This window comes from Acomys minous (genome assembly GCF_964271855.1).
Source record: "Acomys minous genome assembly, chromosome: 5".
NCBI lineage: Eukaryota > Metazoa > Chordata > Mammalia > Rodentia > Muridae > Acomys > Acomys minous.
Window position 1 is genome coordinate 474,796 of NC_140494.1, and position 15,205 is coordinate 490,000.

A 15,205-nucleotide genomic window follows, 5' to 3' on the forward strand; every position below is an offset into this window, starting at 1 on the left:
GGAGTCTGCACATATCTTTTCCAGTCTCCAGGCCAGCCTAGCTAGGGAAACAGCTCCAAGTCAGAGGCAGCTCACGGAACATTGTACATCAAGAATGTTCAATGAAATGCCTCTAGTATGCTTTTCATGTTTTTAGCACAAACTCTTCCCATTTCATGTCAGAAAAAGACTGAGTAGGAACATTTTATTTGGGGGCAGCCTCTCATGTATCTCAGGCTACTCAAACTTGCTGGGTTACCAAGGATGACCTTGAACTCTTGATCCCTTGCCTCTGCCTCCTGAAGTCTTAAATTCCTGGCATGTGCCACCATGCCTGTTCTTTTCAGTGCTGGGGATCGAACTCAGGACTTCATGAATGTTAGGAAAACTCTCTGCAAACCACACACTTCCCCAGACCCAGAACTCTTGTTTAGGTAATCTGGGTAGAACAAAAACACATGGGAATGTATGTTGGTGGCTTTATAATTGTAGTGTTTCTCTCTGTCTTGCATGTGTGTGTGTGTGTGTGTGTGTGTGTGTGTGTGTGTGTGTGTAAACATATTTTAAAGATTTACTTACTTATGTATATAAGCACTCTATTAGCATGTATGCCTGCATGTCAGAAGAGGGTATCAGACAGAATAGGGCATTAGATCACATTATAGATGGCTGTGAGCCACCATGTGGTTGCTGGGAATTGAACTCAGGACCTCTGGATGAGCAGCCAGACCTCTTAGCCTCTGAGCTAATTCTCCAGCCCTGCTCTCATATATTCTATTGTATGCCTTCTGCTTTTCAAAAGGTTTCATTATTTTATTGGTTTTCCCCTACAAAGCTCTTAATAGCTAGCTAAGGTAGAACAAAAAGCTGTCATTGCCTAACCTAAAGTTTTTGTTTTATTATTTTCTTGAAACAAATTCCCCATCTGAGTTTTGTACTGACATTTGGTGGCAGCTGGTGGCCAGAGAGTCAGTTTTCTTTAGGATGTGGCTTGTGGTCAGTTGCCCATCTCCTTGTCAGTGGATGGCCCCACACATGTGCAGTGTTGATTGGACTCAGTGGGCAATTTAAAAAAAGAAAGAGGAGATGAAGCTTGGAGGCTGGTGGTAGGATATCTGAGAGATATGGGTGCCTAATTTTATACTTGTATAAAGTTACCAAAATATAAAAAAGTATCTTGGTTTCACTTTTCATAATTACTGTTAGTATCCAATTGGATTTTATTTGGGAAATTAACCTCTTTTTCCCCTCACAAATGGTGATTTCTTGTTATTCATCTTTACCCTGGTGGTTTATATTTGAACTCTGAAATTTATCAAGTTGCTATATAGTTACAGGTCTTTGATTGGCTATAGGGTGGGGGAGTTTTGGTCCTAAAGAATGAAATGAAATGAAATAGGGCTTGCTGATCATTGACAGTTTAATTTGCTTATAGTCCTGGGGTGGGGAAGGTAAAGGCAAGAAGATATTTGGTAATTTCTCCCAGAGAGACAGAGAGACAGAGAGACAGAGAGACAGAGAGACAGAGAGAGACAGAGAGAGACAGAGAGAGACAGAGAGACTGTCTAAAAAAAATAAAGTGAGAGTGATAAAGGAATATACCTGACATCAAGCTTTGGCCTACACATGGACACACACACACACACACACACACACACACACACACACACACACACACACACGCCCCTCTCTGCAAACTGAAAATGACCAAGACATATTTGGGCTGTGTGGTCTCTGCCTTCCATGCTAGGAACTGAATGGAAGAAAATCAACCCAACGGATGCATGTTTGCTTCCTCAGTACTTTGAGGTCTTGACTCTGCCCTTTCTATAATTCAAGGTCTCATTTCACTGAGAATTCAGTCTTGACAGCTGTCTTCTTCCTTCCCTAATAGTTCTGCATAGACATGTTGATCTGTAGCATCTGATGAGATGTGTACTGTCAACCTGGATGGAAATAGCTTAGTGAGGCTTCCTGTGAAGCCTCAGTTGTGTTTATCCACCTGTCATAGGGAAATTGCAAGCAGACATGAGTGTCACCTCTTTCCTTAGGCACCCGGTGTATTAGACATGAAGACAAATCATTAGACCATTGGTTTGGTGCTTGTAATCGTTTAAGGCAGTCCCTTTCCTGAAATGGGCATTAGCATCATCCTTACCTCACTCCCCCGCCACCCATTATTGTTATCTCTGAGGTTCAAAAGGTCAAAGTTTCCAAGAAGAATCTTAGACTGGCTGATACTATGTGCCAGGGGCTAAAATATGGAGTACACTCAGGATCAGTTTGATAAGTGCCATTTGGTTCTGACTTTTTTCATCTTATCTACTGATTCTTATTGACTGGTCTACCAGAGGACTAAAGGATAAGCCATCACATAGGTTGGATTTTCTGAGGTATGAAATAGAGAACAACCACAGAAAAATTGGAGAAATGAAAATGGAATGAACAAAAACATAAAGGTGGGATCCTAAAGCTCTTGAGAGTTTCCTCCATAGGGTCAGACATTTGAACACTTGGTCCTGGTTGGTAGCACTGTTTGAGGAACTTGTAGTACCTTTAGGATGTGAACCCTTGCTGGAGAATTACCTCACTGGGGATGGTTTTGTGAATTTATAACCTACCCGAGTTGAGTTTGCTTGCTACACTTTGTGAATGTGGATAGAGATGTGATTTCTTAGTTTTCTTCTCCCACCATCTGTTACCGTGCCTTGCTTGCTGATATGGACTCTCTCTCTGGACCTGTAGGCAAAAATCAACTCTTCCTTCTTTAGGTTGCTTTTGGCTATGGTGTTTCATCTCAGCAACAGAAAAGTAACTGATACATCTGTTATGGATTTATGATATAGAGGAAAAGTTTGAATGCAGGAAAACATATCTATATTTGCTTAAAAGCCTTTCAAGATCTACATATGCATTTTATGAGTATATTTTTATGCCTGAATGCATTCTGTTCCTGTTTCTTTGCCACTCATTTTTTTTGTAAATTTATTTTATTACATTTAGTTTTTAATGTACACACACACAACACACACATATTTGTGTATACATGTGTATCACGGTGAGTATGTAGTGATCAGAGAACAACTTTCAGGAGTCAGTTTTCTCTTTCTACAGTGTGAGTTCTGGGGAATTGAACTCAAATCCTTAGGCTTGGTAACAAGCACCTTTATCCACTTAGAAGTCTTGCTGGTGCTCTTTGTCACTTAATCCTAACAGGTCTTTCCCCTGTTTGGTGAAGCTTTATACATTTTCAACACGAACTATAGAAAACAATCTGTGTAACACTTGATATTTATGTATAGTTGAGGAGTTTAAAATCCAGGTGTTTCTCAAGTAATGATAAGAAATAAGGCCTTAAAGAGTGTCTTACTTGTGGGTGGAATAAGGGTATTTATTATTTACACACACACACACACACACACACACACACACACACACACACACACACACACACACACAATGTGTGTGGGTATGAGTGTGCCAGAGATGAACACTGAGTGTTATCCTCAGGTACCATCCATCTTGTTTGTATGAGATAGGGTCCTTCTTTGGGAGGGACCTGAAAATTGCTGATTAGGTTATCCTGGCTGGCCAGGACACCCAGCTTTTATATGTGGGTGCTGGGAATCGATGTCAGATTGCTACTCATACTTGCAGAGGAATCATATAATCAGCTGAGTCACTTCCACAACCTGGGACTGAAGACTTTGAAATGAGGCCTCATGCAGCATTTGTTCTCTGCTGCCTTCCTCTTTCTATTTTGCCTTCTGTCAGGTCAGACTAGAGTAAGAAATTCCTCATGGGATGTGCATATGTTGACCTAGGTTTTCCCAGCACCTAGAAAGTGAGAAAATAACTTCTGCTTCTTACTAAATGAGTACCCAGTCTCAGATACTTTATTACAGTAGCACACATCGACTGAGACATAACTAGTGGGACCACTGTGTTCTAAACAGTGACTTTTCCAGAGTTGCCCATAATGGCAAAATGATAATAGTTTGCTTATGTTGGCTTGGGTGTTTTGCCTTAGATGGGCTCTTAGAAAGTAGTGGAGGGGGTGTCAGCTTCCAGAGGGAGCATAAGGGCTCAGATTTGCTGTAGGTGAGGCCTGTGTGGCTCCAGCCATCTGTACCATCTCAATGGTCTAGTGCTAGGTTTGCTTATGACTATGGGAGAAGCTCTTGCATTTGGACACATTTGATCTGCTTCAAGCTTGAGCTTTGCAGAATTGCTTTTGTTTGGATGGTGAAGAACTTTACAGTTATCTCCTGGTAACGATGGAGAGACAGACAAAACCAGGTGTTGTCACTCTGGAGTTTGCTGACTGCACGGTTTATTGACAATAGTGAAAAATTGGAGTGTCTAAGACTTCATGCTAATGCGGATTGCTGACTGATTTCCTCCATTGAAACACGGCATATTGTACAAAGCAAACACATTGAGATGCATGGGCAGAGAGCTTTCTTTGCATCCTGTTTGAATAGGAGAGCTTTGAACTAGAAGTGCTGAGTGTGTTTCCTTGGGATGCTTTCGTTACACTTGTTTGCATCGTCTTGACTTTGGAAAAGCTATTGTCCTACTTATCTTTAAGTATCAATCTAACATAGCCCAGGGCCCCCTGAGAAGGGAGTCTCAAGGGATTGCCTAGATCAAAGTGGCTTGTGGGTACTCTGTAGTTGATTGTCTTGATTTTTTTTAATTGAAAATAAAATCATTCATATTACTTCTCAATTGCTATCCCATCCCATACATCCTCCCATTCCTCCCTCCTTCCTGCTTTCACTCCATTCCGCTTCCCTATGACTGTGACTGAGGGGGACCTCCTCCCCTTGAATTTGATGCTAGGTTATCAAGGCTCTTCCTGGTAGTCTGCTATCCTTCCTCTGAGTGCCATTGGGCCTCCCCATCAAGGGGACACTAGAGTTCGTGTGAAAGTCAGTCTCTACTTTCCACTTAACTGTGGATAATGTCCTGTCCCTTGGCTAGATCTGGGTAGGATTTGATAACGACTGCATGTATTATCCTTGGTTGGTGCCATAGATCGAGCAGAACTCCTGGGCCCAGATCTGCCCATCATAGTGTTCTTCTTGTAGGTTTCTAGGACCCTCTGGATCCATCTATTTCCCTATCTTTTATATTTCTCTCACCTTAGGATGTCCTCACCTCTTTCCCACTTTCCTGGTAAGTGAAGACTTTCATGAGACATGTCCCTTGGGCTAGTGTCCATTTATAAGTGAGTATATACTATTTGAGTCTCTCTGCTTCTTGGTTAGCTCATTCATTATGATCATTTCTAGTTCAATCCATTTGTCTACAAATTTTGGAAATTCCTTGTTTTTAATAGCTGAGTAGTATTCCATAGTGTAAGTGTACCACGGTTTCTTTATCCATTCTTGTACCGAGGGACACTTAGGCTGTTTCCATGTTCTGGCTATTATGAATAAGGCCACTGTGAACATGGTTGAGCATATGTCCTTGTTGTATGCTGGAGCATCTTCTGGGTATATTCCAAGGATTGTCTCAATTGTTAACTGAGGACCTCGCCCACAATGGGCAGCACAGTTCCCTGAGCTGTATAACAGAGCTAGCTAACCGTGAGCCCCAGTGATAAACCCTTGAGTAGTGTCCCTCCGTGGTTTCCACTTTAAGTTCCTGCCCTGCCTGTCTTCAGTAATGGCCTGTGATCCAGGAGTGTGAGCTGAATAAACTTTTTTTTTTTTTACCTGCTTAAGTTGCTTCCCATCAGAGTGTTTTATCACTGCAACAGACAGGAATCTGGAACAGAAATTGTGTGTGCTTTTTTTAAATAAACATTTCTGTATTTAAGATGCACAGTGACAGCCTTTTTTTTTTTTTACTTTTTTTTTTAACCAGTTTTTACCTTTTGTCCAGCATCTCCCCTTTTTCCTTAACTCCTGACCTCCCAAGAAGCCCAGAAGTGCTGGCTTCTGCATGAGTGGATCTGTTTGTCCTGATGATTTTGCTCAGGTTCATCCTCCAGGTTGACTGACCATGGCTTGTATGTGTCCCCTCAGGGACAAGGCAGTCAATGGGAGGTCCAATGATAGGCTCAGTCCTTGTGAAGACAATTACATCTTTTCAAAGAGGAGACACAGGGCTAGTAGGAACAGCAGACTAAAGCTGAGGACGATTCCCCAGGGATTGATATCATGCATATTCATATGGATCGCTAATATTCTTAGTTTTCAGGATGTCTACATTGTCTTGTTTTATGTATTTCTGTTGGAAGGGGTTGACAGGTTAATGTCCCAGAAAGTAGCTGTCACTGAACAAAGAGAGGATTTTGCTCCGGAGCCTGAACTCCAGTGCTACTGAGTGCAGCTTATGTCCAACAGCACAGTAGAGCTATGTGTATGTAGGTTCAGGAAACTAAACATCACCTACTGAAGAACACCCCACTTGTGAGGTGTTGTGTGGATCCCATTTCAAGTACAGCAACACATCCTTGGCACAGACTCAGGGAGCCTTGCATTGGCTTTGCACTGTTGGTGAGAATTACATACATTCTTTAGGAGACATCTTTGCTAGCAGGACAAGTTTGTATTTGTAACCTAGACCACCCTTTGCTGTTTAAATCAATACTCTTTCAGGGGAAGAAATGAAAGTTCGTATAGATAAGATTGCCAGAGTTCATTTAGCTAATCGAGGTTACCTCTGGGATGAGAGCTGAGTTTTTCCTGTGTTGTGTTGAATGCAGCCTCCACTGTCACATTGCTTATATATTTGTTTGTACTTGGGATTGAAGCTAGGGCTTCGTGCATGTTAGGGGCGTGCACTGTGTTAAGCTGTATCCCCAGCACTCATGGCATGCATTCTTTATTTCCTTTTTTCCTTTTTTATTAATTTATTTTCTTTGTTCCTTCTTGAGAGAGGGTCTCGTGTAGCCCAGGCTAGCCTTGAACTTGCTTTGTAGGTAAGAATGACAGAGAATGTTCTGGTCCTTCTGCTTCGACCTCCTGAGTGTTGGCATTGTAGGGGGAATGCTACACATGGCTTCTGTGGCACTGAGCATCAAGCCCAGTGCTTCATGCATGTTAGACAAGCACACTATGAAACAAGCCACATCTCCAGTACCTCCTGTACCGGTTCCTAAAACAAACCACCAAATCCCTCCCTTTCTACACAGTCATCTCATTACAGTGGATTCATTCTTTGGTTTATCCCACTTGACAAGGCTCTGAACCATGGCGTCACCACATTGAAGAAATACCAACAATGCCACACTTGACTGACATGCTCTTGGTCTGTACTAATTGTGGTGTGTGTTTAAGGATGGTCCCTGTCAGTCATCCCTCCCTTACTATACACCAAATAAAATAATTTATTACTCCTAAGGATGGTTGTTAAATAGCATATCCACTCGAGGGAAATGTCACCTTTTATGTGGGACATAGTTAGGATAAAATTGATGACTAAAACAAATGAAGTTAATTAGCTGAGGGAAATTAAAGCAGAGAAATAAAATATCTGTAGTCAGGTGTGCACAGAGCAACAAACGCATTTGCACATTTTATGCAAATCTTAATCGGTTTGACAGATGAGTAAGAAATGAAAAGTTACAGGCAGGTCATGATTTTAATGTTTCTTGGACTGGCTTTGTTTATTTGTTTTGTTTCTCTGTGTTTTATTACTTACGGAGAATGTTCTAGTTGTAGACACACCTGCTATGGTTACTGTCGTCAGCTAGCCAGTTCTAGAATCACCTGGAAGACAAGGCTTTCCATGTGCCTGTCAGAGTGACTGTACTGCATTAATGGAGCTGGGAAGACCCACCATAAGTATGAGCATTCTACATCCTGGGGCCCTGGACTGGCTAAAAAGGAGAACATGAGCTGAGCATCACCCTCTGCTTCCTGACTGTGGTTGCCATGTGACTAGCCACCTCCCCTGCCCCCTGCAGCCATGCCTTTCTGCCAAGATGGACTGCACCCTCCAACTATGAGCCAAAAAGCAAACAAACAAACAAGCAAACAAGCAAAACAACCACAGTGCTCCCTCCCCAACACTCTTCTTTCTTAAGTTGCTTTTGTCAGACATTTGGTCACAGCAGGGAAAGTCATGAACACATTGCACCACACTTTTATATTATCTGTATTAGTTTTCCTTTCTTGTTTAAAACTATTACCAGTATGTTATGGACACTAATCAATCAAGCGATCCATATACTCAATGGCTTTTTGTGTATTCTGTTGTATAACTCTAACATTAGTGAGGGTTTTGTTAGTACTCAGGGCTTCACTGTTATACATAATGTACATGGAGTAATCTTACACAAACACACACCTTTAAGAACTTGCTAAAGTCTTCGCTCTTCTCTCTGACTTCCTCTAGCCCTCATCTTCCCTTCTTTCCTGTTCCCATCTTCTTTTGCTCCCTCCCCTCATGCTCTCTCCCCTCCTGTCCTTTCCCTTCTTTGTTCTTCTACTTTCATCTCTTTCTTTCCTTTTTTCCTTTTTGGGACTGGTCTCACTGTAGTCCCAGCTAGCTCAGACCTCATTATATAGCTCAGGCTACCCTTGAAGTGCTGGCAATCTTGCTTTAGTCTTCCAAGAGCTGAAATTACAGGAATATGACCCAGCATCCCTGGCTTTTAGATTATTTTTCATAGGAAATAATTCCTAGGGATAGTATTGGGAGGTCAAAGGTGTACACATTTTACAACTTTTAAAAAAATATTTTGCCAAAATGTAATAATGAAATGCATGTGTGGCCATACAGAATAATGTTCATTTGTCCCTGAGTTACATTAGCCACAGTGGGTTATAGTCACTTTTCCCATTTAGCAGGCTGTTAGATAGGAAAAGTAACATGCTGACTTATTTATAGGGTTTGCCTGGGCCACTCATCACATCTTTCGAGTGTACACCTTGCCTGTTTTTCTCCTGGGAGCATGGTCATTGGTCTCTGCATGCCAGACATTTACTTAGGATTATTTGCCTTTAGTGAGTTCTGTGTGATTTTTCTACTTTGTGATATGCTTCAACTGGTTTTATAGTATAGGATCTTTACATTTATATATAGGCACACACCTTTATCACTTCTATGTATAGTTCATTGAAATAATTTATATATTTCCCTGGTCTTAATACTTAGATTTTTAATCCATCTGAAATTTATTCTGGCAAAGTGTAAAGGAGAATACTAGCTTTCTCCCTCCCAATTGGTATTCACTTGTCCGAATGCACTGATTACCTGGCTGACTTTTAGTGTTTTAATGTATATACACAAAGCCCTGAACATTTTTTTGCTACTGTATGTCTTTATATTGTATTTTAATATGTAATAGAGGTAGCCAAATCCAATATGCTCCCTTTTGCAATTTATTTTTGCTTACTTGTGAATTTATTCATGCAGAGGAACTTAAAATATAAAAATCTTCATTGAATATATTTGCAAAAATCAATGTGAGAAGTGCAGTTGGCACGAGAGGCTTCTTAGAGAAGAGGCGTCTTGGGGCATGGATATATCCAGAAGTTTGAATAGACCTTGGAAATGCAAAGTTCGACCATTCCAGAGCCAGAGGAGGAGAAGAATGAGCAGAAGGTGGTCGTCACCCGAGGCAAGCCAGCTTTGAGAAGGGGTCTTTGTGGTTATGGTTCATTCTACTATCTGGGGGAACTGGCAGCTTCATTTTGGCATCCATTGTGTTTTCATTTGGCTCAAACATTGAGCCAGGAACCCTAGGGCAAAGCAACCTTGGATCTACCTTCCCAGTCACATAAGTCTTTCCAGAGGGAAAATCTGTAGTCTTGTCAGGAACTGAGTGAAGCATTGCTTTCTCATGAGCACTGCAAGAGAGGAGGCAGCTCCTGCCATTCCACCTCGGTGGAAGTTCACTGCCCTCCCCAGCCCAGGCATTGCTGCTGGCCCTTCTCTGATGGAGACTCATTCACTCTACATGGACACCTCATTTGTTGCTGTCTTTCCCAGTCTTCCCACCTGCTTCTTTAACCTGGTTTAAGTCCCGGCATTTGTCTAGGCAGTCATAAGCCCATCCAAAGAAACCTTTGAATCCAGGCACAACTTCCTTCTTGGGAATTTCCTCTTGGTCTTGGTTTCATTTACGGTATGCCTTAGGTTTCTATTGCTGTGATAAAACACCATGAACAACAGCAACTCAGGGAGGCAGGGTTTATTTCAGCTCACAGTTCTCAGGTCACACTCCATCGCTGAGGGAAGTCAGGGCAGGAACTGAAGGCAGAAACTCAAGGCAGGCACGGAAGCAGAGCCCACAGCAAGAATGCTGCTTACTGCCTTGCTCCCTAAGCCCAACCACCAACCAATCAAATGCCTTTCCATCTTGCCTATAGACCAGCCTGGTGGAGGTATTTTCTGAACTGAGATTCCTGTTCTCAGACAACTGACTTGTGTCAAGTTGACAACAAAGTAGGCGGGACACTGTACAAATAAAATAAGAAGTTAAAAGATTAGATAAATAAGGAGAATTTCCCATGCCTCTTTGCATTTTTTAAAAGTACACTCGGACTGCCACTATACATCATTTTCAGATAAATTACATTAGAAATCCAAATAGGGGTGAAAGGATGGAGTGCTTGCCTCTGAGCCTAGAAACTTAAGTCCAGTCTCTGGGACCAGCATCATAGGAAAGGACCAATTCATGCAAGTTGTCCTCTGACCTCTAGATGTATACGGTGGCATATGTGTGCACACAAATGCACACATACATGGTGCATGCATGCACACCACAATAACTATATTTTTAAAATTTCAGATAGCCATGAGATTAAGAAATATGCTATATTTCAGATATGGAAAAATGAATACCTAAGGCTAAGCTCAACCCTCTAAACACTTATTTTCATCTCCCCAAATCTATAAGCCATAAGCAGGTTGCCTGGAATGGAAAGCCAGTCTTTGTGAGGACTGTGTAGGAGTTTTGGATCCAGGTCTGGAGTACAGAAATACTTGTTGGTACCAGTGTGACTCACTAGGTTGTCACTCCAGTTTACTTGAATCACTTAATATAGGGCTTGGTACAGCACTGAGTAAGTATATCATGTACACAGTAGGTATAAAATGTTTATGAGAACAAAGGACTACCCCTTAAATCTTTCTAGCCCCTCACCATAACTAAAAACATTACAGTGTTTACTGTCTAATAGAAATCAGAGATCTTACAAAGAATGAGTGGATAAATTGTTCAGACTTCTTCTGGATGTGCTCACCCATCTCTGGGAAGCTTCCCCATGGTGACCTTGACTACTACAGCATTGAGCATCCTGGCTGGAGGAGGGGTTCGCAGAAGAGAGGTGTATTAGGCAGGGCTCTTGAGAGTCACAAAACTTAAGGAATCTATCTATCTATCTATCTATCTATCTATCTATCTATCTATCTATCTATCATCTATCATATATCTCTCATCTATCATCTGGCTATCTAATATATCTATATCTATATCTATATCTATATAGATTTTATTGGAATTACTTACAGGCTGCAGTACAACAATGGCTAGTTGTGAAAGAAATTCCAAGATTATAGTAGTTGCTCATTCCTACAAGGCTGGGTGTCTCAGTTGGTCTTCTGAATAAGTTGGAATCCCAAAGAAGTTAGGCTCCAGTGGGTGAGCTGGCAAACTGAGGGCAAGCGGGAACGAATGAACCCTTCCTTCTTCAGCTGTCCTTATATATGCTCCCAGCAGAAGGTGTGGTCCAGATTAAAGGTGTGCCTCAAGATCTTTCTTAAAAGCATGTGTCATCCTCCTCTCAAGATCCAGATCAAAAGCCTGGGTCTTCAGTCTCATGATCTCCAGATCACAGGTGTGTCCTCCTGTAGGTCATTCCAGATACAGTCAAGTGCACAACAGAGAATAGCCATCACAAGGAATGACTTTGGCTCACCTGTCATTCACAGCTCTGAGAGGACGTTGACTAGTTCACAAGGAATTCTTGTGTGAACAATGTTTTGCTCAGTTCTGTTTTGTCTGATGGCACTTCCTGGTGACATAGTGTGACTTTCCTGTGCAGTGGCCCAGGATGCAGTCTTTCTATGTGCCTAATTTGTTGATCTGTCTTTTTTCTTTTCAAAATTATGTATATGTGTTTCTCTGTTGGGTATGTGCATGTGAGGGCAGGTGCCTGTGGAGGTCAGAGGTGTCTAAGAACAGTATACACTGTGAACCACCCAGCCACCTCTCCAGCCCATCTCTCTGTCTTTTTAATGTCTGAGTCTGGAAGACATTTTATTCAAGACCATGAGTGTACCTACCATTCTCTGAATGTGAAATGCCCCCCTCAGGTTCTCGTCTGTGACCACTTTGTCCCCCCAACTGTTGGCACTGTTTGCTGAGGTTGTTCAACCTTTAGCAGATAGGGTCTAGCTAGGAGAAGTGGATCTTTGTGGCATGGGCCTTGTGGGTTGTATCCTGGCCCAAGTTCCATCCTGAGCTCTCTGCAACCTGACTATTCACAAGATACAACTGTCATGTTCCACCTGCCACAGCAGTGAGACATCCTCATTGCCACGCCTACCCTGCCACGAAGGAGTTCATCTCCTGATAAGGTTCTCTTTCTTCTTTAGATAAGGATTTTTGTCAAATAACAAGCAAAATGTTTACTACAACAGCTAAAGTGACCGTGGCGATATTTGAGAGAATGTGGTCTGCAAAGCTTAGGGAGCTGTTACACAGGCTTTTATCAAAACATTGGTCATCCTGACATGGAACTTTGGCTGCATTGTGGCTAAAGCTTATGTCAGCTTGAATTGGTGAGTATAGAGTAGGAACTCAGTAAATGATTATAATGGTGACTCTTGTGGTCCTAGCTGGGCACAGCATGCAGTATCCCACAACAACAACTGGCATCCTCTTCCTGCACTCACTCTAAGAGAAATCTACCCTGAGGAGGGGTGTGTGTGTGTGTGTGTGTGTGTGTGTGTGTGTGTGTGTGTGTGTGTGGTGTGTACGTGTGCATGCACATGCACACACACATGCACATGCACTCTTTTAAGAGAAGTCCACTCTGAGGCTGTAGGTGGTGGCAGAGCATCCCCATGCACACAAGCATAGGGATTTATACCTTAGATCTGTGCTGTATAGACATAGACTCTGCTGTATTTGTTTTAGTAAACGGGTTTATTGCTATGCCATTCTGAATGTGAAATGATAGTTAATGGAGACAGGAGGATTAATAGCAGAATTTAAAATCATTTAGTGACTAATAACTCCACGGCTTAAAAAATTTACCTTGATATGCAGGGTGGCCATCCCATTAACATTTCTAAGCTGTTTAAAAGTCAGCTGGATGCTGCTGGGTGCACATCCATTTTTCATCTTCTTGCTCCCATTCAGGAAACATCAATAGAGTTGAGTTATTCCCTGCCATTTCAGAGACAATAAATATGGTTGTAGATTATTAAAGCATTAGTTTTAATTTTCATGGTGGATAAACATTAAGAGGGATCTTCACTGAGTAGAAGTTGTGACTTATTGATTATAAATGTAGGATTCATATAAAGCCATTCAAATATTTTCAAGTTTCCGGGATGTTGTTTGATGCTGTTGTACTTCTTTTTTTTTAAATTTTTTATTAATTTATTCTTGTTACATCTCAATGGTTATCCCATCCCTTGTATCCTCCCATTCTTCCCTCCCTCCCATTTTCCCCTTACTCTCCTCCCCTATGACTGTGACTGAGGGGGACTTCCTCCCCCTGTATATGCTCATAGGGTATCAAGTCTCTTCTCTGTAACCTGCTGTCCTTCCTCTGAGTGCCACCAGGTCTCCCCCTCCAGGTCAAATGTGAGGCACCAGTTTGTGTGAAAGTCATACCACACTCTCCACTCTACTGTGGAGAGTGTTCTGTCCATTGTCTAGATCTGGGTAGGGGTTTAAAGTTTACCGCTTGTATTGTCCTTGGCTGGTGCCTTAGTTTGAGCGGGACCCCTGGGCCCAAATCTGCCTATCATAATGTTCTACTTGTAGGTTTCTAGGACCCTCTGGATCCTTTTACTTTGCTATTTTCCCATGTGATGCTGTTGTGCTTCTACTGTAGTACATTACCTATGGTGTTTTTATTCACTGGACACCTGCTGGGCACACACTGATTGTATGACTGTGTGTTGTCTTTGATACTGACATTAGCTTCTCTGTGTAGCTAGTTTTTATAGAAGAGATGTAGGCTGGGGAAGCTGCAGGAAGAATCCTAATGGCTCAATGCTTTAAATATTTTTTAAAAGTATCTCTCTTGAACTTGAGTGAAATCTAGCCTTCTTTGGAAGACATTTGCTGTTGGCAATTTGGTCTTTGAATGCTGGAGTTAATTGCTGGCTTATGAGGGTTAAATTATGTGATGTATGCTCAGTGTGCTCAGTGTGTAGTGGGGACACATCACAGTCACAAAGCCACTACTTGCTCTTCACTGCTGGCTTTGGTTTGGGCTCCTGGTGTTCATTCTGAGCCCTAATGAAATGGAACACATCAATCAAGAGAGCACGCTTTGGGGAGTCAGGAGACCTGAGACTGAATATGGCATCTACCAGCTCTGAGGGCTGGATCTTCAGGGATGCTTCTTTTGCCTATAAGTGAGAGACCTCTTTTTTATACATATGTTAGACTGGTGTGTATGTGTGTGTGTGTGTGTGTGTGTGTGTGTGTGTGTGTGTAGATATGTTTACATGTATATATATATATACATGTGTATAATATACATTTAAAATTTGTGCATTTAATATTAGCCAGAAGGAAGACCTTGTATGTTGGTGGTATCTGGAGCATCATAGGTACGAGGCATCTTGACACATTCCTCATTCTATCTGCCCCAATCAGGGTGTCGACTTTGGTCCTGATGTCTCAACATTTCTCCTAGGCCTTTCGGATCTTGCACTGTTGCTTTGACATCCTCTCTGAGCACAACTGTGTTGTTGTGTCTGTCTTTTCTAGTACCTCGGTGGCCAGAGGAGCTGATGGTCAAGTGTGGGCCTCCTCAGGGTAATGCTCTTCTGAGGCTATTTTTGCAGCCTCTGGGGCCTGGTGTCTGGGAAAGGCATGGAAAGGAGAGGACTGACTTTGGATCTTGTGCTCTGGTTGCATGGTCATCACCTGCCTCAGTGGTTTTCAGAACCTTTGCTTTGGCTCTTGCTGTGGGTGGAGTGTGAACTTCCTTCTTCACTTTGGTATCATCTTGGGGGAAGAGCACAAGGGTGATTTATTTTTGTCACCACCGCCCCATTTATTATTATTTTGGAG

General features: G+C 42.1%; 1 protein-coding gene and 1 long non-coding RNA gene across 8 annotated transcripts in view; one reads left to right on the top strand and one right to left on the bottom strand.

Moving 5' to 3' along the window:
• RYR2 (ryanodine receptor 2) overlaps positions 1–15,205 on the top strand; it is a 545,494-nt gene that overhangs the window by 111,550 nt on the left and 418,739 nt on the right. The window lies entirely within an intron of this gene.
• Positions 9,820–15,205, bottom strand: part of LOC311598031 — a 13,072-nt gene continuing 7,686 nt past the window's right edge. For all 3 annotated transcript variants that reach the window (XR_014779445.1, XR_014779446.1, XR_014779447.1), the window contains 3 exons: positions 13,205–13,336; positions 11,140–11,244; positions 9,820–10,398 (listed from right to left, as the gene is read on the bottom strand). This is a non-coding gene — a long non-coding RNA (uncharacterized lncRNA). The remainder of the gene's footprint in view (positions 10,399–11,139; positions 11,245–13,204; positions 13,337–15,205) is intronic.